The following is a 26,402-nucleotide window of genomic DNA, read 5'->3' on the forward strand; positions in this document are numbered from 1 at the left end:
ACGTGGACACATCCAAAATTTTGAAAGAAAACAGAGGTGTTTTTTGCGAAGTGGCTACCTGTAGATTTTGGCCTCTAGCTCAGCCGGCACCAAGGAAAACCTACCAAACCTGTGCATTTCTGAAAACTAGAGACCTAGGGGAATCCAAGATGGGGTGACTTGCGGGGCTCGGACCAGGTTCTGTTACCCAGAATCCTTTGCAAACCTCATAATTTGGCTAAAAAAACACATGTTCCTCACATTTCAGTGACAGAAGGTTCTGGAATCTGAGAGGAGCCACAAATTTCCTTCCACCCAGCGTTCCCCCAAGTCTCCCGATAAAAATATGACCTCACTTGTGTGGGTAGGCCTAGCGCCCGCGACAGGAAACGCCCCAAATAGCAACGTGGACACATCCAAATGTTTGAAAGAAAACAGAGGTGTTTTTTGCGAAGTGCCTACCTGTAGATTTTGGCCTCTAGCTCTGCCGGCACCTAGGGAAACCTACCAAACCTGTGCATTTCTGAAAACTAGAGACCTAGGGGAATCCAAGATGGGGTGAATTGCGGTGCTCGGACCAGGTTCTGTTACCCAGAATCCTTTGCAAACCTCAAAATTTGGCTAAAAAAACACATATTCCTCACATTTCTGTGGCAGAACATTCTGGAATCTGAGAGGAGCCACAAATTTCCTTCCACCCAGCGTTCCCCCAAGTCTCCAGATACAAATGATACCTCACTTGTGTGGGTAGGCCTGGCGCCCGCGACAGGAAACGCCCCAAAGCGCAACGTGGACACATCCAAAATTTTGAAAGAAAACAGAGGGGTTTTTTGCGAAGTGCCTACCTGTAGATTTTGGCCTCTAGCTCAGCCGGCACCAAGGAAAACCTACCAAACCTGTGCATTTCTGAAAACGAGAGACCTAGGGGAATCCAAGATGGGGTGACTTGCGGGGCTCGGACCAGGTTCTGTTACCCAGAATCCTTTGCAAACCTCATAATTTGGCTAAAAAAACACATGTTCCTCACATTTCAGTGACAGAAGGTTCTGGAATCTGAGAGGAGCCACAAATTTCCTTCCACCCAGCGTTCCCCCAAGTCTCCCGATAAAAATATGACCTCACTTGTGTGGGTAGGCCTAGCGCCGGCGACAGGAAACGCCCCAAATAGCAACGTGGACACATCCAAATTTTTGAAAGAAAACAGAGGTGTTTTTTGCGAAGTGCCTACCTGTAGATTTTGGCCTCTAGCTCTGCCGGCACCTAGGGAAACCTACCAAACCTGTGCATTTCTGAAAACTAGAGACCTAGGGGAATCCAAGATGGGGTGAATTGCGGTGCTCGGACCAGGTTCTGTTACCCAGAATCCTTTGCAAACCTCAAAATTTGGCTAAAAAAACACATGTTCCTCACATTTCTGTGGCAGAACATTCTGGAATCTGAGAGGAGCCACAAATTTCCTTCCACCCAGCGTTCCCCCAAGTCTCCAGATACAAATGATACCTCACTTGTGTGGGTAGGCCTGGCGCCCGCGACAGGAAACGCCCCAAAGCGCAACGTGGACACATCCAAAATTTTGAAAGAAAACAGAGGTGTTTTTTGCGAAGTGCCTACCTGTAGATTTTGGCCTCTAGCTCAGCCGGCACCAAGGAAAACCTACCAAACCTGTGCATTTCTGAAAACGAGAGACCTAGGGGAATCCAAGATGGGGTGACTTGCGGGGCTCGGACCAGGTTCTGTTACCCAGAATCCTTTGCAAACCTCATAATTTGGCTAAAAAAAACACATGTTCCTCACATTTCAGTGACAGAAGGTTCTGGAATCTGAGAGGAGCCACAAATTTCCTTCCACCCAGCGTTCCCCCAAGTCTCCCGATAAAAATATGACCTCACTTGTGTGGGTAGGCCTAGCGCCCGCGACAGGAAACGCCCCAAATAGCAACGTGGACACATCCAAATTTTTTAAAGAAAACAGAGGTATTTTTTGCGAAGTGCCTACCTGTAGATTTTGGCCTCTAGCTCAGCCGGCAACATGGGAAACCTACCAAACCTGTGCATTTCTGAAAACTAGAGACCTAGGGGAATCCAAGATGGGGTGACTTGCGGTGCTCGGACCAGGTTCTGTTACCCAGAATCCTTTGCAAACCTCAAAATTTGGCTAAAAAAACACATGTTCCTCACATTTCTGTGGCAGAAAGTTCTGGAATCTGAGAGGAGCCACAAATTTCTTTCCACCCAGCGTTCCCCCAAGTCTCCCGATAAAAATGATACCTCACTTGTGTGGGTAGGCCTAGCGCCTGCGACAGGAAACGCCCCAAAGCGCAACGTGGACACATCCAAATTTTTGGAAGAAAACAGAGGTGTTTTTTTCGAAGTGCCTACCTGTAGATTTTGGCCTCTAGCTCAGCCGCCACCTAGGGAAACCTACCAAACCTGTGCATTTCTGAAAACTAGAGACCTAGGGGAATCCAAGATGGGGTGACTTTGCGGGGCTCGGACCAGGTTCTGTTACCCAGAATCCTTTGCAAACCTCAAAATTTGGCTAAAAAAAAACACATGTTCCTCACATTTCTGTGCCAGAAAGTTCTGAAATCTGAGAGGAGCCACAAATTTCCTTCCACCCAGCGTTCCCCCAAGTCTCCCGATAAAAATGACACCTCACTTGTGTGGGTAGGCCTAGCGCCCGCGACAGGAAACGCCAAAAAAAGCGCAACGTGGACACATCCACATTTTTGAAAGAAAACAGAGGTGTTTTTTGCGAAGTGCCTACCTGTAGATTTTGGCCTCTAGCTCAGCCAGCACCTAGGGAAACCTACAAAACCTGTGCATTTCTGAAAAGTAGAGACCTAGGGGAATCCAAGATGGGGTGACTTGCGGTGATCGGACCAGGTTCTGTTACCCAGAATCCTTTGCAAACCTCAAAATTTGGCTAAAAAAACACATGTTCCTCACATTTCTGTGGCAGAAAGTTCTGGAATCTGAGAGGAGCCACAAATTTCCTTCCACCCAGCGTTCCCCCAAGTCTCCCGATAAAAATGATACCTCACTTGTGTGGGTAGGCCTAGCGCCCGGGACAGGAAACGCCCCAAATAGCAACGTGGACACATCCAAATTTTTGAAAGAAAACAGAGGTGTTTGTTGCGAAGTGCCTACCTGTAGATTTTGGCCTCTAGGTCTGCCGGCACCTAGGGTAACCTACCAAACCTGTGCATTTCTGAAAACTAGAGACCTAGGGGAATCCAAGATGGGATGACTTGCGGTGCTCGGACCAGTTTCTGTTACCCAGAATCCTTTGCAAACCTCAAAATTTGGCTAAAAAAACACATGTTCCTCACATTTCTGTGGCGGAGAGTTCTGGAATCTGAGAGGAGCCACAAATTTCCTTCCACCCAGCGTTCCCCCAAGTCTCCCGATAAAAATTATGCCTCACTTGTGTGGGTAGGCCTAGCGCCCGCGACAGGAAATGTCCCAGATAGCAACGTAGACACATCCACATTTTTGAAAGAAAACAGAGGTGTTTTTTGTGAAGTGCCTACCTGTAGATTTTGGCCTCTAGCTCAGCCGGCACCTAGGGAAACCTACCAAACCTGTGCACTTCTGAAAACTAGAGACCTAGGGGAATCCAAGATGGGGTGACTTGCGGTGCTCGGACCAGGTTCTGTTACCCAGAATCCTTTGCAAACCTCAACATTTGGCTAAAAAAACACATGTTCCTCACATTTCTGTGGCAGAAAGTTCTGGAATCTGAGAGGAGCCACAAATTTCTTTCCACCCAGCGTTCCCCCAAGTCTCCCGATAAAAATGATACCTCACTTGTGTGGGTAGGCCTAGCGCCTGCGACAGGAAACGCCCCAAAGCGCAACGTGGACACATCCAAATTTTTGGAAGAAAACAGAGGTGTTTTTTTCGAAGTGCCTACCTGTAGATTTTGGCCTCTAGCTCAGCCGCCACCTAGGGAAACCTACCAAACCTGTGCATTTCTGAAAACTAGAGACCTAGGGGAATCCAAGATGGGATGACTTGCGGGGCTCGGACCAGGTTTTGTTACCCAGAATCCTTTGCAAACCTCAAAATTTGGCTAAAAAAACACATGTTCCTCACATTTCTGTGCCAGAAAGTTCTGGAATCTGAGAGGAGCCACAAATTTCCTTCCACCCAGCGTTTCCCCAAGTCTCCCGATAAAAATGATACCTCACTTGTGTGGGTAGGCCTAGCGCCCGCGACAGGAAACGCCCCAAAGCGCAACGTGGACACATCCACATTTTTTAAAGAAAACAGAGGTGTTTTTTGCGAAGTGCCTACCTGTAGATTTTGGCCTCTAGCTCAGCCAGCACCTAGGGAAACCTACAAAACCTGTGCATTTCTGAAAAGTAGAGACCTAGGGGAATCCAAGATGGGGTGACTTGCGGTGATCGGACCAGGTTCTGTTACCCAGAATCCTTTGCAAACCTCAAAATTTGGCTAAAAAAACACATGTTCCTCACATTTCTGTGGCAGAAAGTTCTGGAATCTGAGAGGAGCCACAAATTTCCTTCCACCCAGCGTTCCCCCAAGTCTCCCGATAAAAATGATACCTCACTTGTGTGGGTAGGCCTAGCGCCCGGGACAGGAAACGCCCCAAATAGCAACGTGGACACATCAAAATTTTTGAAAGAAAACAGAGGTGTTTTTTGTGAAGTGCCTACCTGTAGATTTTGGCCTCTAGCTCTGCCGGCACCTAGGGAAACCTACCAAACCTGTGCATTTCTGAAAACTAGAGACCTAGGGGAATCCAAGATGGGGTGACTTGCGGTGCTCGGACCAGGTTCTGTTACCCAGAATCCTTTGCAAACCTCAAAATTTGGCTAAAAAAAACACATGTTCCTCACATTTCTGTGGCAGAGAGTTCTGGAATCTGAGAGGAGCCACAAATTTCCTTCCACCCAGCGTTCCCCCTAGTCTCCCGATAAAAATGATACCTCACTTGTGTGGGTAGGCCTAGCGCCCGCGACAGGAAATGTCCCAGATAGCAACGTGGACGCATCCAAATTTTTGAAAGAAAACAGAGGTGTTTTTTGTGAAGTGCCTACCTGTAGATTTTGGCCTCTAGCTCAGCCGGAACCTTGGGAAACCTACCAAACCTGTGCATTTCTGAAAACTAGAGACCTAGGGGAATCCAAGATGGGGTGAATTGCGGTGCTCGGACCAGGTTCTGTTACCCAGAATCCTTTGCAAACCTCAAAATTTGGCTAAAAAAACACATGTTCCTCACATTTCTGTGGCAGAAAGTTCTGGAATCTGAGAGGAGCCACAAATTTCCTTACACCCAGCGTTCCCCCAAGTCTCCCGATAAAAATTATACCTCACTTGTGTGGGTAGGCCTAGCGCCCGCGACAGGAAACGCCCCAAAGCGCAACGTGGACACATCCAAATTTTTGAAAGAAAACAGAGGTGTTTTTTGTGAAGTGCCTACCTGTAGATTTTGGCCTCTAGCTCAGCCGGCACCTAGCGAAACCTACCAAACCTGTGCATTTCTGAAAACTAGAGACATAGGGGAATCCAAGATGGGGTGACTTGCGGGGCTCGGACCAGGTTCTGTTACCCAGAATCCTTTGCAAACCTCAAAATTTGGCTAAAAAAACACATGTTCCTCACATTTCTGTGGCAGAAAGTTCTGGAATCTGAGAGGAGCCACAAATTTCCTTCCACCCAGTGTTCCCCCAAGTCTCCCGATAAAAATGATACCTCAGTTGTGTGGGTAGGCCTAGCGCCCGCAACAGGAAACGCCCCAAAGCGCAACGTGCACACATCCAAATTTCTGAAAGAAAACAGAGGTGTTTTTTGCGAAGTGCCTACCTGTAGATTTTGGCTTCTAGCTCAGCCGGCACCATGGGAAACCTACCAAACCTGTGCATTTCTGAAAACTAGAGACCTAGGGGAATCCAAGATGGGGTGACTTGCGGTGCTCGGACCAGGTTCTGTTACCCAGAATCCTTTGCAAACCTCAAAATTTGGCTAAAAAAACACATGTTCCTCACATTTCTGTGGCAGAAAGTTCTGGAAACTGAGAGGAGCCACCAATTTCTTTCCACCCAGCGTTCCCCCAAGTCTCCCGATAAAAATGATACCTCACTTGTGTGGGTAGGCCTAGCGCCTGCGACAGGAAACGCCCCAAAGCGCAACGTGGACACATCCACATTTTTGGAAGAAAACAGAGGTGTTTTTTTCGAAGTGCCTACCTGTAGATTTTGACCTCTAGCTCAGCCGCCACCTAGGGAAACCTACGAAACCTGTGCATTTCTGAAAACTAGAGACCTAGGGGAATCCAAGATGGGGTGACTTGCGGGGCTCGGACCAGGTTCTGTTACCCAGAATCCTTTGCAAACCTCAAAATTTGGCTAAAAAAACACATGTTCCTCACATTTCTGTGCCAGAAAGTTCTGGAATCTGAGAGGAGCCACAAATTTCCTTCCACCCAGCGTTCCCCCAAGTCTCCCGATAAAAATGATACCTCACTTGTGTGGGTAGGCCTAGCGCCCGCGACAGGAAACGCCCCAAAGCGCAACGTGGACACATCCAAATTTTTGAAAGAAAACAGAGGTGTTTTTTGTGAAGTGCCTACCTGTAGATTTTGGCCTCTAGCTCAGCCGGCACCTAGCGAAACCTACCAAACCTGTGCATTTCTGAAAACTAGAGACATAGGGGAATCCAAGATGGGGTGACTTGCGGGGCTCGGACCAGGTTCTGTTACCCAGAATCCTTTGCAAACCTCAAAATTTGGCTAAAAAAACACATGTTCCTCACATTTCTGTGGCAGAAAGTTCTGGAATCTGAGAGGAGCCACAAATTTCCTTCCACCCAGTGTTCCCCCAAGTCTCCCGATAAAAATGATACCTCAGTTGTGTGGGTAGGCCTAGCGCCCGCAACAGGAAACGCCCCAAAGCGCAACGTGCACACATCCAAATTTCTGAAAGAAAACAGAGGTGTTTTTTGCGAAGTGCCTACCTGTAGATTTTGGCTTCTAGCTCAGCCGGCACCATGGGAAACCTACCAAACCTGTGCATTTCTGAAAACTAGAGACCTAGGGGAATCCAAGATGGGGTGACTTGCGGTGCTCGGACCAGGTTCTGTTACCCAGAATCCTTTGCAAACCTCAAAATTTGGCTAAAAAAACACATGTTCCTCACATTTCTGTGGCAGAAAGTTCTGGAAACTGAGAGGAGCCACCAATTTCTTTCCACCCAGCGTTCCCCCAAGTCTCCCGATAAAAATGATACCTCACTTGTGTGGGTAGGCCTAGCGCCTGCGACAGGAAACGCCCCAAAGCGCAACGTGGACACATCCACATTTTTGGAAGAAAACAGAGGTGTTTTTTTCGAAGTGCCTACCTGTAGATTTTGACCTCTAGCTCAGCCGCCACCTAGGGAAACCTACGAAACCTGTGCATTTCTGAAAACTAGAGACCTAGGGGAATCCAAGATGGGGTGACTTGCGGGGCTCGGACCAGGTTCTGTTACCCAGAATCCTTTGCAAACCTCAAAATTTGGCTAAAAAAACACATGTTCCTCACATTTCTGTGCCAGAAAGTTCTGGAATCTGAGAGGAGCCACAAATTTCCTTCCACCCAGCGTTCCCCCAAGTCTCCCGATAAAAATGATACCTCACTTGTGTGGGTAGGCCTAGCGCCCGCGACAGGAAACGCCCCAAAGCGCAACGTGGACACATCCACATTTTTGAAAGAAAACAGAGGTGTTTTTTGCGAAGTGCCTACCTGTAGATTTTGGCCTCTAGCTCAGCCAGCACCTAGGGAAACCTACAAAACCTGTGCATTTCTGAAAAGCAGAGACCTAGGGGAATCCAAGATGGGGTGACTTGCGGTGATCGGACCAGGTTCTGTTACCCAGAATCCTTTGCAAACCTCAAAATTTGGCTAAAAAAACACATGTTCCTCACATTTCTGTGGCAGAAAGTTCTGGAATCTGAGAGGAGCCACAAATTTCCTTGCACCCAGCGTTCCCCCAAGTCTCCCGATAAAAATGATACCTCACTTGTGTGGGTAGGCCTAGCGCCCGCGACAGGAAATGTCCCAGATATCAACGTGGACACATCCAAATTTTTGAAAGACAACAGAGGTGTTTTTTGCAAAGTGCCTACCTGTAGATTTTGGCCTCTAGCTCAGCCGGCATCTAGGGAAACCTACCAAACCTGTGCATTTCTGAAAACTAGAGACCTAGGGGAATCCAAGATGGGGTGACTTGCGGTGCTCGGACCAGGTTCTGTTACCCAGAATCCTTTGCAAACCTCAAAATTTGGCTAAAAAAACACATGTTCCTCACATTTCTGTGGCAGAAAGTTCTGGAATCTGAGAGGAGCCACAAATTTCCTTACACCCAGCATTCCCCCAAGTCTCCAGATAAAAATTATACCTCACTTGTGTGGGAAGGCCTAGCGCCCGCGACAGGAAACGCCCCAAAGCGCAACGTGGACACATCCAAATTTTTGAAAGAAAACAGAGGTGTTTTTTGCGAAGTGCCTACCTGTAGATTTTGGCCTCTAGCTCAGCCGGCACCTAGGGAAACCTACCAAACCTGTGCATTTCTGGAAACTAGAGACCTAGGGGAATCCAAGGAGGGGTGACTTGTGGGGCTCGGACCAGGTTCTGTTACCCAGAATCCTTTGCAAACCTCAAAATTTGGCTAAAAAAACACATGTTCCTCACATTTCCTGTGGCAGAAAAGTTCTGGAATCTCAGAGGAGCCACAAATTTCATTCCACCCAGCGTTCCCCCAAGTCTCCCAATAAAAAATGATACCTCACTTGTGGGGGTAGGCCTAGCGCCCGCGACAGGAAATGCCCCAAAGCGCAACGTGGACACATCCACATTTTTGAAAGAAAACAGAGGTGTTTTTTTGCGAAGTGCCTACCTGTAGATTTTGGCCTCTAGCTCAGCCGGCACCCAGGGAAACGTCCAAAACCTGTGAATTTCTGAAACCTAGAGACGTAGGGGGAATCCAAGGAGGGGTGACTTGCGGGGATCGGACCAGGTTCTGTTACCCAGAATCCTTTGCAAACCTCAAAATTTGGCTAAAAAAACACATGTTCCTCACATTTCTGTGGCATAAAGTTCTGGAATCTGAGAGGAGCCACGAATTTCCTTCCACCCAGCGTTCCCCTAAGTCTCTCGATAAAAATGGTACCTCACTGCTGTGGGTAGGCATAGCGCCCACGAAAGGAAATGGCCCAAAACACAACGTGGACACAACATATTTTTTCACAGAAAACAGAGATGTTTTTTGCAAAGTGCCTACCTGTGGAGTTTGGCCTCCAGCTCAGCCGGCCCTGGGAGGGGGGGCAGAAATGGCCTAAAATAAATTTGCCCCCCCAACCCCCATCCCCCCCCCGGGAGCGACCCTTGCCTACGGGGTCACTCCCCCCTGCGTGACTTTGGCGCCAAAAAACAAATCCCAGGTGCCTAGTGGTTTCTGCCCCCTTGGGGGCAGATTGACCTACAATCGGCCAATCTGCCCCAAGGGGGGCGAAATGGCCTAAATACAATTTGCCCCCCATGGGAGCGACCCTTGCCTGATGGGGTCGCTCCCCATCTCTAAAAAAACAAACAAACCAAAAAAAAAAAACACAAAAAAAAATTCCCCTGGCGCCTAAAGGTTTCTGCCCCCCCTGGTGGCAGATCGGCCTAATAATAGGCCGATCTGCCTCCAGGGGGGGCAGAAATGGCCTAAAATAAGTTCCCCCCCCCAGCCCCCCCCCGGGAGCGACCCTTGCTTACGGGGTCGCTCCCCCTGCGTGACATTGGCGCCAAAAAACAAATCCCAGGTGCCTAGTGGTTTCTGCCCCCTTGGGGGCAGATTGACCTAAAATCGGCCAATCAGCCCCCAAGGGGGGCAGAATTGGCCTAAATACAATTTGCCCCCCAGGGGCTGCGACCCTTGCCTGATGGGTCGCTACCCATCTCTAAAAAAACAAACAAACAACAACAAAAAAACACACAAAAAAATTTGCCCTGGCGCCCTAGAGGGTTCTGCCCACCCGGGGGCAGAAATGTCCTAAAATAAATTTGCCCCCCAACCCCCCATTCCCCCCCCCCGGGAGTCCACCCTTGCCTACGTGGTCGCTCCCCCTGCGTGACATTGGCTCCAAAAAACAAATCCCAGGTGCCTAGTGGTTTCTGCCCCCTTGTGGGCAGATTGACCTAAAATCGGCCAATCTGCCCCCAAGGGGGCAGAAATGCCTAAATACAATTTGCCCCACAGGGGAGCGACCCTTGCCTGATGGGTCGCTCCCCATCTCTAAAAAAAACAAACAAACAAAAAAAAAAAACACACAAAAACAAATTTTCCCCTGGCGCCTAGAGGTTTCTGTCCCCCCTGGGGGCAGATCGGCCCTAATAATAGGGCCGATCTGCCCCCGGGGGGCAGAAATGGCCTAAAATAAATTTGCCCCCCCCCCCCAACAACCACTCCCCCACCCCCGCCCGGGAGCGACCCTTGCCTACGGGGTCCGCTCCCCCTGCGTGACATTGGCGCCAAAAAAACAATCCCAGGTGCCTAGTGGTTTCTGCCTAAAATCGGCCAATCTGCCCCCAAGGGGGGCAGGAAATGGCCTAAATACAATTTGCCCCCCCCAGGGGGAGCGACCCTTGCCTGATGGGTCGCTCCCCATCTCTAAAAAAAAAAAAAAAAAAAAAAAAAAAACACAAACAAAAAAAATTCCCCTGGCGCCTAGAGGTATCTGCCCCCCAGGGGGGGCAGAAAAGGCCCTTCCTGAAAACATGCCCCCCCTGGGAGCGACCCTTGCCCAAGGGGTCACTCCCTTATCACAATATCGCAAAAAAAAAAAATCCCTGGTGTCTAGTGGGGTTTCAAAAGCCGGATTGCAAGCAATCCGGCTTTTGAAACCCTCGGAGAGACTTCAAAGGGAAGGAAATACATTTCATTCCCTTTGAAGCCCCTCCGGGCCTCCCCCACGTGATTGAAAGAGAAATGCTTAGCATTTCTCTTTCAATCGCAATGGAAGCTCTGCTTCCAGCGCGATGGGGGAGGCCCCTGTGACTAATCAGCGCACGCTCGCGTGCTGACGTCACAGGGGGGAGTGGGGGGGGGTCGGGGGTGGAAGGGGAAGGTCTTCCCCCTTCCATCCCCGACTTGGGGGGGAAGGGGGTGCACGGGGGCGCGCTAGCGCTCCCCCAAGTTCCCCTATGCCATGGACGAGATGATCTCGTCCAAGGCACAGGGGGGAACTGTAGCCTTGGACGAGATCATCTCGTCCAAGGCACAGAACAGGTTAAGGTGAACCTAGGGTTACTGCGGAAAGTTGATCAAATATACAAAAGATCTGAATGTCCGGAGTACAAAACCAAGCTGTACGGAAAAGTACCATACATATGTAGTAGAAAAATACAAGAGACTGCAACTGCATGGATCACCAAAGCCAGGTATTGCATTCTCTGCCAAAGAGGTAACATGCAACAGCAGACTGGGACCCCTGTAGGAAAGTCCTACTTTTTGCCCTGGGCACCCTTACACTTTTTTGGACAGGTACTGGTGGTTACTGACTCTGATGGTGCCCTGGGTACTGCTTACCAGTCCCAGGGCCAGTGCTCTGTGTAAAGTGGATATGCAAATTAGGCTAATTATAATTGGCTAAGTTAACCTACCTATAAGTCCCTAGTATATGGTAGGGCATGTAGGTTTAGGGACCACAGCATAGGTATTGCACCCATAGGTGCACTTCTGAGGTGCCCAGTGTCATTTTAAAGGCAGGCCTGCCTTGCTGGCTGATTTTAAATTAAAGTTATATGCAAATTCGACTTTAGAATTAAAAGTAGTTCCAAAGTCTTAAACTACCTTATTTTTACATATAAGTCACCACTAAGGGGTGCCCTATGTGCCCCAAGGGCTGGGTGCCATGTAACTATAAGCAGGGACCTTATAAAAGTAGTTTTGTAAGCCCTGGTGAGGGAATAACAGCCAAATTCGCTTTTCCCTCACTGTAGTGAATGGCCTTCATTGGCTAGAATGGGGAGACTGTATTTTAATTTTTAAAGTCCCCTTAAATTACATATACGAAGAGTTTGGTATCAAATGAATTGTTATAATAAATCCCACAATGTCCAGTTGTTGGATTTAATATAACTTGTTCAGGTAAAGAGTTTTAAACTTTACCTGAAAAGTTGCCAATTTCAGCCCTGCATTGTTTTTGCTGCTGTGCTCTGATTGGTCAGCCACTGGCAGCGTGGCCAGGCTTCCTTGCTGAGGTGTGAAGTGGCCTGGCTTCACAGAAAGAGATGTGCCTGTGGGAGGGAATTTCCCCTCAGCAGATGGTGAGGCAGGAAGGGGTAGGGCTGCCAAACTGGTCTTCAAAGGAAGAGATGGACATTTGGAGCAACTCAGCAACACCCCAACATCCTGCAACCCCAGACAACTAGGTGCCCTCTTGATTAGATTAGGAGAGGGGTGTGTTTATGATTTTTAGCCACACCAGTGGGTGGGCTCAGCCAGATGTAACCTCCAAAAATCATTTTCAACCATGATGGATTTTTGAAGAATGTTGCCTCCTGGGATTGATTTTTGCCACACTTCCCAGGAAGTGGTCATCACAGGGGTAAGGACCCTGCACCTGATTGGAGAATCAGGATCCCCCTGTTTTTCACCCAGGAGCAAGGATAAAACTGGCAGACCTGCCCCCACACCTCAGATCCCCATCAGATTCCAACAAGGAAGAACCACGGGAGAAGAAGGACTGCCCTGCTGGACCCCTGGCCTGCACCCGGAACCTGCGCTCAGAAGGACTGCACCAGCTGCGCACTTGGGCTTCACCACAAGAAGGACTTTGCCTGGCTTCAACTGGTTCAAGGAGGGACTCCCTGTTTGCTACAGGTGAAAAATTGCTAACCAGAGTCCCCTCCACCAACTGCTGAAGAAATCAACCAGCTGACCCCTGCCCAGTGGCCAAAAAGGGGTTTGCGCCAGGTGCATTCTGCGAGTTGTAGTCCACACCCCTCGGATCATCTCAGAGCTTCTGGACCCTTGGGGTGAGCTGTGGACCCCAAAGAACCTTAAAAGAACATCTGGGAGAAGACCCAGAAGTTTGGAGAAGTTTGGAAAACATTTCAAAAAAAGCTCCATAGAGTGGCCGACCCGCTGCGGCAACTCTAGCTGGCTTGCCTCAACTGCGACCCGGCCTGATTTGCGGGTTCGTCCCGGTGAAGAAAAGCTCCAAAAAAGAGACTAAGGCCTATATTTATACTTTTTTTGTCACCGCATTTGCATCAAAAAGCGGCGCAAATGCGGCGCTAAAAAAGTATATATATGGGCCTAAGTCAGAACGTACAAAGTTGACCAGGACCTCCCAGCCAGAGCATCCGAGGAAGGCTCCAAGGACGTCGGATTAAGATCCAGGTTTACCCCGGTTAAAGGTTTTTCACCTCCAAAAAACAACTAAGTCCGAAAGGAAAAATCTCCACCGAGGATTCCCGCGACGCATATCCGGAGAAGAGTTCCAGGAGGTCGGACTGGACTGGCAGGTTCGTCCTGCTGAAGAAAATCTTCAGTAAAACGACTAAGTGCGAAGGTAAACTTTTGAACGAGGCCTCCCGCGGGCTGTAGCTGAGCCGGACTTCATCGCGGTCGGCCTTAAACTTTGACTTTGCCCCAGTCGAGGTGCAACCAGATGACCCGATTGGCGCTTTTTGTTTCTAGGTGCAAAAAAAAAACAATAATTCTTTAAAAAATCATATCTCCGGTTCCCCTTATCCGATTTTATTCGTTTTGGTGTCATTTTAAAGATAAAAATATAGTCTATTTTTATCAATTGGTTTTTGGATTTTTAAACTGTTTCCTTTGTTTTATTTAATTACTGTTTTGTGATATTTGAATGCATTACAATCTGTCTCCTAAGTTAAGCCTTGTCACTCGTTGCCAAGCTACCAAGGGTTGAGCTGGGTTTAATTTACTGAGACCTAACTGGACCTAAGTGGAGGTTAGTGACCTATTTCTAAGTGTAGGTACCTACCTGCCCTTACCAATAACCCATTTTCCAACAGACACTGTGATTTATTGGGTTACTGTGGTCATTTTTAGGAATATTTGTACATGGTAAAGATTACAGTTCTGAGACACTGAAGCACCTTTTTCTGAGACCACACTTAAAACTTATCTTGATTGCCCTGATAAGTCTGGCAAATGAAACTCTTGTTGGCTGTAGCCTACCTGTAGATTTTGGCCTCTAGCTCTGCCGGCACCTAGGGAAACCTACCAAACCTGTGCATTTCTGACAACTAGAGACCTAGGGGAATCCAAGGAGGGGTGACTTGCGGGGCTCGGACCAGGTTCTGTTACCCAGAATCCTTTGCAAACCTCAAAATTTGGCTAAAAAAACACATGTTCCTCACATTTCTGTGGCAGAAAGTTCTGGAATCTGAGAGGAGCCACAAACTTCCTTCCACCCAGCGTTCCCCCAAGTCTCCAGATAAAAATAATACCTCACTTGTGTGGGTAGGCCTAGCGGCCGCGACAGGATAAGCCCCAAAGCGCAACGTGCACACATCCAAATTTCTGAAAGAAAACAGAGGTGTTTGTTGTAGATTTTGGCCTCTAGCTCTGCCGGCACCTAGGGAAACCTACCAAACCTGTGCATTTCTGAAAACTAGAGACCTAGGGGAATCCAAGATGGGGTGACTTGAGGTGCTCGGACCAGGTTCTGTTACCCAGAATCCTTTGCAAACCTCAAAATCTGGCTAAAAAAAACACATGTTCCTCACATTTCTGTGGCAGAAGGTTCTGGAAACTGAACCACAAATTTCTTTCCACCCAGCGTTCCCCCAAGTCTCCCGATAAAAATGATACCTCACTTGTGTGGGTAGGCCTAGCGCCTGCGACAGGAAACGCCCCAAAGCGCAACGTGGACACATCCAAATTTTTGGAAGAAAACAGAGGTGTTTTTTTCGAAGTGCCTACCTGTAGATTTTGGCCTCTAGCTCAGCCGCCACCTAGGGAAACCTACCAAACCTGTGCATTTCTGAAAACTAGAGACCTAGGGGAATCCAAGATGGGGTGACTTGCGGGGCTCGGACCAGGTTCTGTTACCCAGAATCCTTTGCAAACCTCAAAATTTGGCTAAAAAAACACATGTTCCTCACATTTCTGTGCCAGAAAGTTCTGGAATCTGAGAGGAGCCACAAATTTCCTTCCACCCAGCGTTCCCCCAAGTCTCCCGATAAAAATGATACCTCACTTGTGTGGGTAGGCCTAGCGCCCGCGACAGGAAACGCCCCAAAGTGCAACGTGGACACATCCACATTTTGAAAGAAAACAGAGGTGTTTTTTGCGAAGTGCCTACCTGTAGATTTTGGCCTCTAGCTCAGCCAGCACCTAGGGAAACCTACAAAACCTGTGCATTTCTGAAAAGTAGAGACCTAGGGGAATCCAAGATGGGGTGACTTGCGGTGATCGGACCAGGTTCTGTTACCCAGAATCCTTTGCAAACCTCAAATTTTGGCTAAAAAAACACATGTTCCTCACATTTCTGTGGCAGAAAGTTCTGGAATCTGAGAGGAGCCACAAATTTCCTTCCACCCAGCGTTCCCCCAAGTCTCCCGATAAAAATGATACCTCACTTGTGTGGGTAGGCCTAGCGCCCGGGACAGGAAACGCCCCAAATAGCAACGTGGACACATCCAAATTTTTGAAAGAAAACAGAGGTGTTTGTTGCGAAGTGCCTACCTGTAGATTTTGGCCTCTAGCTCTGCCGGCACCTAGGGAATCCTACCAAACCTGTGCATTTCTGAAAACTAGAGACCTAGGGGAATCCAAGATGGGGTGACTTGAGGTGCTCGGACCAGGTTCTGTTACTCAGAATCCTTTGCAAACCTCAAAATTTGGCTAAAAAAACACATGTTCCTCACATTTCTGTGGCAGAGAGTTCTGGAATCTGAGAGGAGCCACAAATTTCCTTCCACCCAGCGTTCCCCCAAGTCTCCAGATAAAAATTATACCTCACTTGTGTGGGTAGGCCTAGCGCCCGCGACAGGAAATGTCCCAGATAGCAACGTGGACACATCCAAATTTTTGAAAGACAACAGAGGTGTTTTTTGCAAAGTGCCTACCTGTAGATTTTGGCCTCTAGCTCAGCCGGCATCTAGGGAAACCTACCAAACCTGTGCATTTCTGAAAACTAGAGACCTAGTGGAATCCAACATGGGGTGACTTGCGGTGCTCGGACCAGGTTCTGTTACCCAGAATCCTTTGCAAACCTCAAACTTTGGCTAAAAAATCACATGTTCCTCACATTTCTGTGGCAGAAAGTTCTGGAATCTGAGAGGAGCCACAAATTTCCTTCCACCCAGCGTTCCCCCAAGTCTCCCGATAAAAATGATACCTCGCTTGTGTGGGTAGGCCTAGCGCCAGGGACAGGAAACGCCCCAAATAGCAACGTGGACACATCCAAATTTTTGAAAGAAAACAGAGGTGTTTGTTGCGAAGTGCCTACCTGTAGATTTTGGCCTCTAGCTCTGCCGGCACCTAGGGAAAACCTACCAAACCTGTGCATTTCTGAAAACTAGAGACCTAGGGGAATCCAAGATGGGGTGACTTGAGGTGCTCGGACCAGGTTCTGTTACTCAGAATCCTTTGCAAACCTCAAAATTTGGCTAAAAAAACACATGTTCCTCACATTTCTGTGGCAGAGAGTTCTGGAATCTGAGAGGAGCCACAAATTTCCTTCCACCCAGCGTTCCCCCAAGTCTCCCGATAAAAATTATACCTCACTTGTGTGGGTAGGCCTAGCGCCCGCGACAGGAAATGTCCCAGATAGCAACGTGGACACATCCAAATTTTGAAAGACAACAGAGGTGTTTTTTGCAAAGTGCCTACCTGTAGATTTTGGCCTCTAGCTCAGCCGGCATCTAGGGAAACCTACCAAACCTGTGCATTTCTGAAAACTAGAGACCTAGGGGAATCCAAGATGGGGTGACTTGCGGTGCTCGGACCAGGTTCTGTTACCCAGAATCCTTTGCAAACCTCAAACTTTGGCTAAAAAAACACATGTTCCTCACATTTCTGTGGCAGAAAGTTCTGGAATCTGAGAGGAGCCACAAATTTCCTTCCACCCAGCGTTCCCCCAAGTCTCCCGATAAAAATTATACCTCACTTGTGTGGGTAGGCCTAGCGCCCGCGACAGGAAACGCCCCAAAGCGCAACGTGTACACATCCAAATTTTTGAAAGAAAACAGAGGTGTTTTTTGTGAAGTGCCTACCTGTAGATTTTGGCCTCTAGCTCACCCGGCACCTAGGGAAACCTACCAAACCTGTGCATTTCTGAAAACTAGAGACCTAGGGGAATCCAAGATGGGGTGACTTGCGGTGCTCGGACCAGGATCTGTTACCCAGAATCCTTTGCAAACCTCAAAATTTGGCTAAAAAAACACATGTTCCTCACATTTCTGTGGCAGAAAGTTCTGGAATCTGAGAGGAGCCACAAATTTCCTTCCACCCAGCGTTCCCCCAAGTCTCCCGATAAAAATGATACCTCAGTTGTGTGGGTAGGCCTAGCGCCCGTGACAGGAAACGCCCCAAAGCGCAACGTGGACACATCCACATTTTTGAAAGAAAACAGAGGTGTTTTTTGCGAAGTGCCTACCTGTAGATTTTGGCCTCTAGCTCAGCCGGCACCTAGGGAAACCTACCAAACCTGTGCATTTCTGAAAACTAGAGACCTAGGGGAATCCACGGAGGGGTGACTTGCGTGGCTCGGACCAGGTTCTGTTACCCAGAATCCTTTGCAAACCTCAAAATTTGGCTAAAAAAACACATGTTCCTCACATTTCTGTGGCAGAAAGTTCTGGAATCTGAGAGGAGCCACAAATTTCATTCCACCCAGCGTTCCCCCAAGTCTCCAATAAAAATGATACCTCACTTGAAGGGTAGGCCTAGCGCCCGCGACAGGAAACGCCCCAAAGCGCAACGTGGACACATCCACATTTTTGAAAGAAAACAGAGGTGTTTTTTGCGAAGTGCCTACCTGTAGATTTTGGCCTCTAGCTCAGCCGGCACCCAGGGAAACGTCCAAAACCTGTGCATTTCTGAAAACTAGAGACCTAGGGGAATCCAAGTAGGGGTGACTTGCGGGGCTCGGACCAGGTTCTGTTACCCAGAATCCTTTGCAAACCTCAAAATTTGGCTAAAAAAACACATGTTCCTCACATTTCTGTGGCAGAAAGTTCTGGAATCTGAGAGGAGCCACGAATTTCCTTCCACCCAGCGTTCCCCTAAGTCTCTCGATAAAAATGGTACCTCACTGCTGTGGGTAGGCATAGCGCCCACGAAAGGAAATGGCCCAAAACACAACGTGGACACAACATATTTTTTCACAGAAAACAGAGATGTTTTTTGCAAAGTGCCTACCTGTGGAGTTTGGCCTCCAGCTCAGCCGGCCCTGGGAGGGGGGGGCAGAAATGGCCTAAAATAAATTTGCCCCCCCAACCCCCATCCCCCCCCCCGGGAGCGACCCTTGCCTACGGGGTCACTCCCCCTGCGTGAACTTTGGCGCCAAAAAACAAATCCCAGGTGCCTAGTGGTTTCGGCCCCCTTGGGGCAGATTGACCTACAATCGGCCAATCTGCCCCCAAGGGGGGCAGAAATGGCCTAAATACAATTTGCCCCCCATGGGAGCGACCCTTGCCTGATGGGTCGCTCCCCATCTCTAAAAAAACAAACAAACCAAAAAAAAAAACACAAAAAAAAATTCCCCTGGCGCCTAAAGGTTTCTGCCCCCCCTGGGGGCAGATCGGCCTAATAAGGGGCCGATCTGCCTCCAGGGGGGGCAGAAATGGCCTAAAATAAGTTTCCCCCCCCCCAGCCCCCCCCGGGAGCGACCCTTGCTTACGGGGTCGCTCCCCCTGCGTGACATTGGCGCCAAAAAACAAATCCCAGGTGCCTAGTGGTTTCTGCCCCCTTGGGGGCAGATTGACCTAAAATCGGCCTATCTGCCCCCAAGGGGGGCAGAATTGGCCTAAATACAATTTGCCCCCCAGGGCTGCGACCCTTGCCTGATGGGTCGCTACCCATCTCTAAAAAAACAAACAAACAACAACAAAAAAACACACATAAAAAATTTGCCCTGGCGCCTAGAGGGTTCTGCCCACCCGGGGGCAGAAATGTCCTAAAATAAATTTGCCCCCAACCCCCATTCCCCCCCCCCCGGGAGTCACCCTTGCCTACGTGGTCGCTCCCCCTGCGTGACATTGGCTCCAAAAAACAAATCCCAGGTGCCTAGTGGTTTCTGCCCCCTTGGGGGCAGATTGACCTAAAATCGGCCAATCTGCCCCCAAGGGGGCAGAAATGGCCTAAATACAATTTGCCCCACAGGGGAGCGACCCTTGCCTGATGGGTCGCTCCCCATCTCTAAAAAAACAAACAAACAAAAAAAAATCCACACAAAAACAAATTTTCCCCTGGCGCCTAGAGGTTTCTGTCCCCCCTGGGGGCAGATCGGCCTAATAATAGGCCGATCTGCCCCTGGGGGGGCAGAAATGGCCTAAAATAAAAATGCCCCCCCCCCAACAACCACCCCCCCCCCCCCCCCGGGAGCGACCCTTGCCTACGGGGTCGCTCCCCCTGCGTGACATTGGCGCCAAAAAACAAATCCCAGGTGCCTAGTGGTTTCTGCCTAAAATCGGCCAATCTGCCCCCAAGGGGGGCAGAAATGGCCTAAATACAATTTGCCCCCCCCCAGGGGAGCGACCCTTGCCTGATGGGTCGCTCCCCATCTCTAAAATAACATACAAACAAAACAAAAAAACACAAACAAAAAAAATTCCCCTAGCGCCTAGAGGTATGTGCCCCCAGGGGGGGCAGAAAAGGCCTTCCTGAAAACATGCCCCCTCTGGGAGCGACCCTTGCCCAAGGGGTCGCTCCCTTATCACAATATCGCAAAAAAAAAAATCCCTGGTGTCTAGTGGGGTTTCAAAAGCCGGATTGCAAGCAATCCGGCTTTTGAAACCCTCGGAGAGACTTCAAAGGGAAGGAAATACATTTCCTTCCCTTTGAAGCCCCTCCGGGCCTCCCCCACGTGATTGAAAGAGAAATGCTTAGCATTTCTCTTTCAATCGCACTGGAAGCTCTGCTTCCAGCGCGATGGGGGAGGCCCCTGTGACTAATCAGCGCACGCTCGAGTGCTGACGTCACAGGGGGGTGTGGGGGGGTCGGGGGTGGAAGGGGAAGGTCTTCCCCTTCCATCCCCGACTTGGGGGGGAAGGGGGTGCACAGGGGGGCGCGCTAGCGCTCCCCCAAGTTCCCCTATGCAATGGACGAGATGATCTCGTCCAAGGCACAGGGGAACTGTAGCCTTGGACGAGATCATCTCGTCCAAGGCACAGAAGAGGTTAAGGTGAACCTAGGGTTACTGCGGAAAGTTGATCAAATATACAAAGATCTGAATGTCCGGAGTACAAACCAAGCTGTACGAAAAGTACCATACATATGTAGTAGAAAAATACAAGAGACTGCAACTGCATGGATCACCAAAGCCAGGTATTGCATTCTCTGCCAAAGAGGTAACATGCAACAGCAGACTGGGACCCTGTAGGAAAGTCCTGCTTTTTGCCCTGGGCACCCTTACACTTTTTTGGACAGGTACTGGTGGTTACTGACTCTGATGGTGCCCTGGGTACTGCTTACCAGTCCCAGGGCCAGTGCTCTGTGTAAAGTGGATATGCAAATTTGGCTAATTATAATTGGCTAAGTTAACCTACCTATAAGTCCCTAGTATATGGTAGGGCATGTAGGTTTAGGGACCACAGCATAGGTATTGCACCCATAGGTGCACTTCTGAGGTGCCCAGTGTCATTTTAAAGGCAGGCCTGCCTTGCTGGCTGATTTTAAATTAAAGTTATATGCAAATTCGACTTTAGAATTAAAAGTAGTTCCAAAGTCTTAAACTACCTTATTTTTACATATAAGTCACCACTAAGGGGTGCCCTATGTGCTCCAAGGGCTGGGTGCCATGTAACTATAAGCAGGGACCTTATAAAAGTAGTTTTGTAAGCCCTGGTGAGGGAAAAACAGCCAAATTCGCTTTTCCCTCACTGTAGTGAATGGCCTTCATTGGCTAGAATGGGGAGACTGTATTTTAATTTTTAAAGTCCCCTTAAATTACATATACAAAGAGTTTGGTATCAAATGAATTGTTATAATAAATCCCACAACGTCCAGTTGTTGGATTTAATATAACTTGTTCAGGTAAAGAGTTTTAAACTTTACCTGAAAAGTTGCCAATTTCAGCCCTGCATTGTTTTTGCTGCTGTGCTCTGATTGGTCAGCCTCTGGCAGCGTGGCCAGGCTTCCTTGCTGAGGTGTGAAGTGGCCTGGCTTCACAGAAAGAGATGTGCCTGTGGGAGGGAATTTCCCCTCAGCAGATGGTGAGGCAGGAAGGGGTAGGGCTGCCAAACTGGTCTTCAAAGGCAGAGATGGACATTTGGAGCAACTCAGCAACACCCCAACATCCTGCAACCCCAGACAACTAGGTGCCCTCTTGATTAGATTAGGAGAGGGCAGGAGAGGGGTGTGTTTATGATTTTTAGCCACACCAGTGGGTGGGCTCAGCCAGATGTAACCTCCAAAAATCATTTTCAACCATGATGGATTTTTGAAGAATGTTGCCTCCTGGGATTGATTTTTGCCACACTTCCCAGGAAGTGGTCATCACAGGGGTAAGGACCCTGCACCTGATTGGAGAATCAGGATCCCCCTGTTTTTCACCCAGGAGCAAGGATAAAACTGGCAGACCTGCCCCCACACCTCAGATCCCCATCAGATTCCAACAAGGAAGAACCACGGGAGAAGAAGGACTGCCCTGCTGGACCCCTGGCTTGCACTCGGAACCTGCACTCAGAAGGACTGCACCAGCTGCGCACTTGGGCTTCACCACAAGAAGGACTTTGCCTGGCTTCAACTGGTTCAAGGAGGGACTCCCTGTTTGCTACAGGTGAAAAATTGCTAACCAGAGTCCCCTCCACCAACTGCTGAAGAAATCAACCAGCTGACCCCTGCCCAGTGGCCAAAAAGGGGTTTGCGCCAGGGGCATTCTGGGAGTTGTAGTCCACACCCCTCGGATCATCTCAGAGCTTCTGGACCCTTGGGGTGAGCTGTGGACCCCAAAGAACCTTAAAAGAACATCTGGGAGAAGACCCAGAAGTTTGGAGAAGTTTGGAGAACATTTGAAAAAAAGCTCCATAGAGTGGCCGACCCGCTGCGGCAACTCTAGCCGGCTTGCCTCAACTGCGACCCGGCCTGATTTGCGGGTTCGTCCCGGTGAAGAAAAGCTCCAAAAAAGAGACTAAGGCCTATATTTATACTTTTTTTGTCACCGCATTTGCATCAAAAAGCGGCGCAAATGCGGCGCTAAAAAAGTATATATATGGGCCTAAGTCAGAACGTACAAAGTTGACCAGGACCTCCCAGCCAGAGCATCCGAGGAAGGCTCCAAGGACGTCGGATTAAGATCCAGGTTTACCCCGGTTAAAGGTTTTTCACCTCCAAAAAACAACTAAGTCCGAAAGGAAAAATCTCCACCGAGGATTCCCGCGACGCATATCCGGAGAAGAGTTCCAGGAGGTCGGACTGGACTGGCAGGTTCGTCCTGCTGAAGAAAATCTTCAGTAAAACGACTAAGTGCGAAGGTAAACTTTTGAACGAGGCCTCCCGCGGGCTGTAGCCGAGCCGGACTTCATCGCGGTCGGCCTTAAACTTTGACTTTGCCCCAGTCGAGGTGCAACCAGATGACCCGATTGGCGCTTTTTGTTTCTAGGTGCAAAAAAAAACAATAATTCTTTAAAAATTCATATCTCCGGTTCCCCTTATCCGATTTTATTTGTTTTGGTGTCATTTTAAAGATAAAAATATAGGGCCAGATGTACGAAAAAACCAAATTGCTATTTGCAATTTGCGAGTCTCTGCGACTCGCAAATTGCAAGTCGCAATTTGGGATGCAGAAAGGTGTCTCAGACACCTTCTGCAAGTCGCTATGGGGTCGCAAAGACCCACCTCATTAATATTAATGAGGTGGGTCGCAAATTGCGGCCCCATAGCGACTATGGGCACTCGCTAACATGGAGGCCTGCTGACGTCAGCAGGCCTCCATGTTAGCGACCTGCTGCTCAATAAAGCAGGTTTTTTTTTTTTTTAAATGTAGCCCGTTTTCCCTAAGGGAAAACGAGCTGCATTTTAAAAAAATCCGAAACCTTTTGTTTCGGTTTTTTCAGGGCAGGGAGTGGTCCCTTGGACCACTCCCTGCCCTGAAAAACTATTTTTGGGTGCAATCACAAACTGGAAGGGGTCCCATGGGGACCCCTTCCAATTTGCGATTGTGTTACCATCCACATGAAGTGGATGGTAACTGCGATGCCATTTGCGACCGCATATGCGGTCGCAAATGGTATTGCATACCATTGCGAGTCGCAAATAGGAAGGGAACACCCCTTCCTATTTGCGAGTCGCACATGCATATTGCGAGTCGGTAACGACTCGCAATATGCATTTGTGCATTGCAAACCCACGTTTGCGAGTCGCAAACGGCGATTTTCGCCGTTTGCGACTCGCAAAAGGGTTGCTACATCTGGCCCATAGTCTATTTTTATCAATTGGTTTTGGATTTTTAAACTGTTTCCTGTGTTTTATTTAATTACTGTTTTGTGATATTTGAATGCTTTACACTCTGTCTCCTAAGTTAAGCCTTGTCACTCGTTGCCAAGCTACCAAGGGTTGAGCTGGGTTTAATTTACTGAGACCTAACTGGACCTAAGTGGAGGTTAGTGACCTATTTCTAAGTGTAGGTACCTACCTGCCCTTACCAATAACCCATTTTCCAACAGACCCTGTGATTTATTGGGTTACTGTGGTCATTTTTAGGAATATTTGTACATGGTAAAGATTACAGTTCTGAGACACTGAAGCACCTTTTTCTGAGACCACACTTAAAACTTATCTTGATTGCCCTGATAAGTCTGGCAAATGAAACTCTTGTTGGCTGTATCGGCTTCGTTTGCTGGGATCATACAACAGTATTGAGCCCTATGTTTGATATGCAATCATTATATTATTGGAATACAAATTTAAGGTATAATACATGTGTTGCTCACTGGATAAAACACTGTTTAATCATACTGTAATGGTTACTGTATTTTGTATTAGGAATTATTCCATGTACACATATATGGGAGAACACTGATGTGTTGCTAGACTGTGCTCATTTGGTATTATGATAAAAGTCTTTTTTTTTTCTTTTACTATATATGTATAATACTTTTTGTACAGCATGGTTTGTGACTAAACTAAATAAACTAAAATAAGCAATCACAATCACTATCTGTGCGCAATTTGGCACTTAACATAGTACTCCCAATGAGGCAATCGGTATAAAGCAAGTCCAAAATAGATCTGCATTAACCAAAAACAATTTGGGGCATATTTATTGTGGTGTTGCGCAGCTCATGAGCTGTGCAAGGGGACACAAGTCCTATGCAAGACCTAATTCAGATTTTTCAAGCCACGGAAGTCCATCTTGCGTTATCTTCAGTGGCTTGATAAATCTGGAGTATCGCAAGGCAGAGCAAATCGCTGCCAGGTATTACTGTGCCTCAGAGAGGCGTTTCATGGGTGGAGCATGGGTGTTCCCATGAATCAACCCATGGATTTTGGTGCATTCCCAGATTTACCAACACTGGCAAACCTGGAAATGTGTCAAAATGCTACGCTTTGCTAGGGGAAGTGCGACATGGAGAAATATCTTGATTTCTCATTGTTGTTTCCTCTTTCTAAGTTTGCTACACTCTACAGCACACTTAATAGTGAAACGTGTTTAAGGATTGTTTTTGTGCAGGAAGGTGCCCCCTCCTACTCATAAAACAACCCTGCCCGCAACACAGGCACCCTTGCACCATGGTGCAAGAGTGCCTGCATTGTGTGCCAGCCTGATCAAAGGACATAAATGCATTATATCATGTTAAATACTGCACATTCTTGCCCTTTCCCTTTCACACAGTGCAGCAAGGTGACTTGCTGCGCTGCACTGCTTTAAATAATGATAAATCTTACCCTTTATATTTACCAGTCTGCTCTGATTTCTTCCAAGTGGAATCATGTATCAATCCCTTATTGATGGTTTTAAAAATAAATGAATCCCTATGCCATTGGCTGGAAGGCCTTAAATACCTGATTGCACTAGAGAAGATCTCCTAAGTAGCAGTGATTGCTACTCAGAAGTTTAAAGGTATAAACTATTCTTAGGTAGCACTACCTAATGGCCTCACATGTTTATCAACATATTACAGGCTAATCCTCTTCCTAAGCTTACAAACTGATTGAAGTAGCAATTAGACAAAGCAGCACAATAAAGGCATAGTTGCCTTGTGGAAGAGGAAATCCTTGAATTTTCTATTTCTTTTTTAATCTTCATTGTAGCAACACCTCCTGATCACTGTTGAATGAGCTACTTTTGTTTAATCAGTGCAGTTTTCACTGATACAATCTCCTCGCATTATGTCTTTCTTTCATTAAAGCGTTAAAGAGATGTCTTTGCTCTATCCTGCTCTGCCCTTCACATTTTCCAAATTACAACCCTTTTGTTCCTGCCAATAAATGTTACTAATAAGATCTACTTGATTTTCATCCTAAAACATTGGGTAAGTGACTTTCTGTTCTTTAACGAATGTGTCTTTTACTTTTAGTTTTTATGTAAAAAACTAATTAAAAATAAAATACTATTTTTAAAACATTGCCATTTAGATTAGTTGTTCACAAACCTATTTTCTGTCAATGTGAGCATCTGTGTGATTGATTTCAAACCTTGATGTCACTGCTAATGAAATATTATAAACGTGATTAGTATTACGAATTGTGAAAAAGCATTTCAAGTCGGGTAGGACACAATTTACACACTGTTTATTAACCATATACAACAGTGAGCCATATTCCTGGCCAACAAACACTTTACAATCACCGAAAGTGCAATTTAGTCCGTAAGCATGCAGTATTACACAGAGAATGACATCCTGGTAAAGACTAACGTTAGATGTGAAGTAGAACAGAGAAGTAGTAGTGAGGGATCAGTCAGAAGTGGTATCTAGTTTCTCGAGTGCCATGTCTGCTATACATTGCGCCTTAGTGGGTCTATCATGTGATGCCCCAATCTGTCCAGTTGTCATCTGTCCTACGTACTTGACAGACACGCTCGTGGCCACATACCCTGTATTGTGGGCATAAGGGGCAAAAGCATTGCATTACCTAAAGAAATCCGTCAGTTATTTGGTTTTTCGATATGTAGGAACGGGAAGTATTGCCACTATTTGACCAATGCAGTGGCTCTCACTATTCTCTTCCAGGAGCCAATTACAGTCAGAATTTACACAGCGTATGGCATGCAGTACAAATATATGGC

At 47.8% G+C, this 26,402-nt stretch overlaps 1 protein-coding gene across 3 annotated transcripts in view; it reads right to left on the minus strand.

Moving 5' to 3' along the window:
* CDH8 (cadherin 8) overlaps positions 1-26,402 on the minus strand; it is a 1,003,344-nt gene that overhangs the window by 305,944 nt on the left and 670,998 nt on the right. The gene's annotated exons all lie outside the window — the stretch shown is intronic.

The sequence above is a fragment of the Pleurodeles waltl genome, chromosome 12 (assembly GCF_031143425.1).
Source record: "Pleurodeles waltl isolate 20211129_DDA chromosome 12, aPleWal1.hap1.20221129, whole genome shotgun sequence".
NCBI classification, from domain to species: Eukaryota; Metazoa; Chordata; class Amphibia; order Caudata; family Salamandridae; genus Pleurodeles; species Pleurodeles waltl.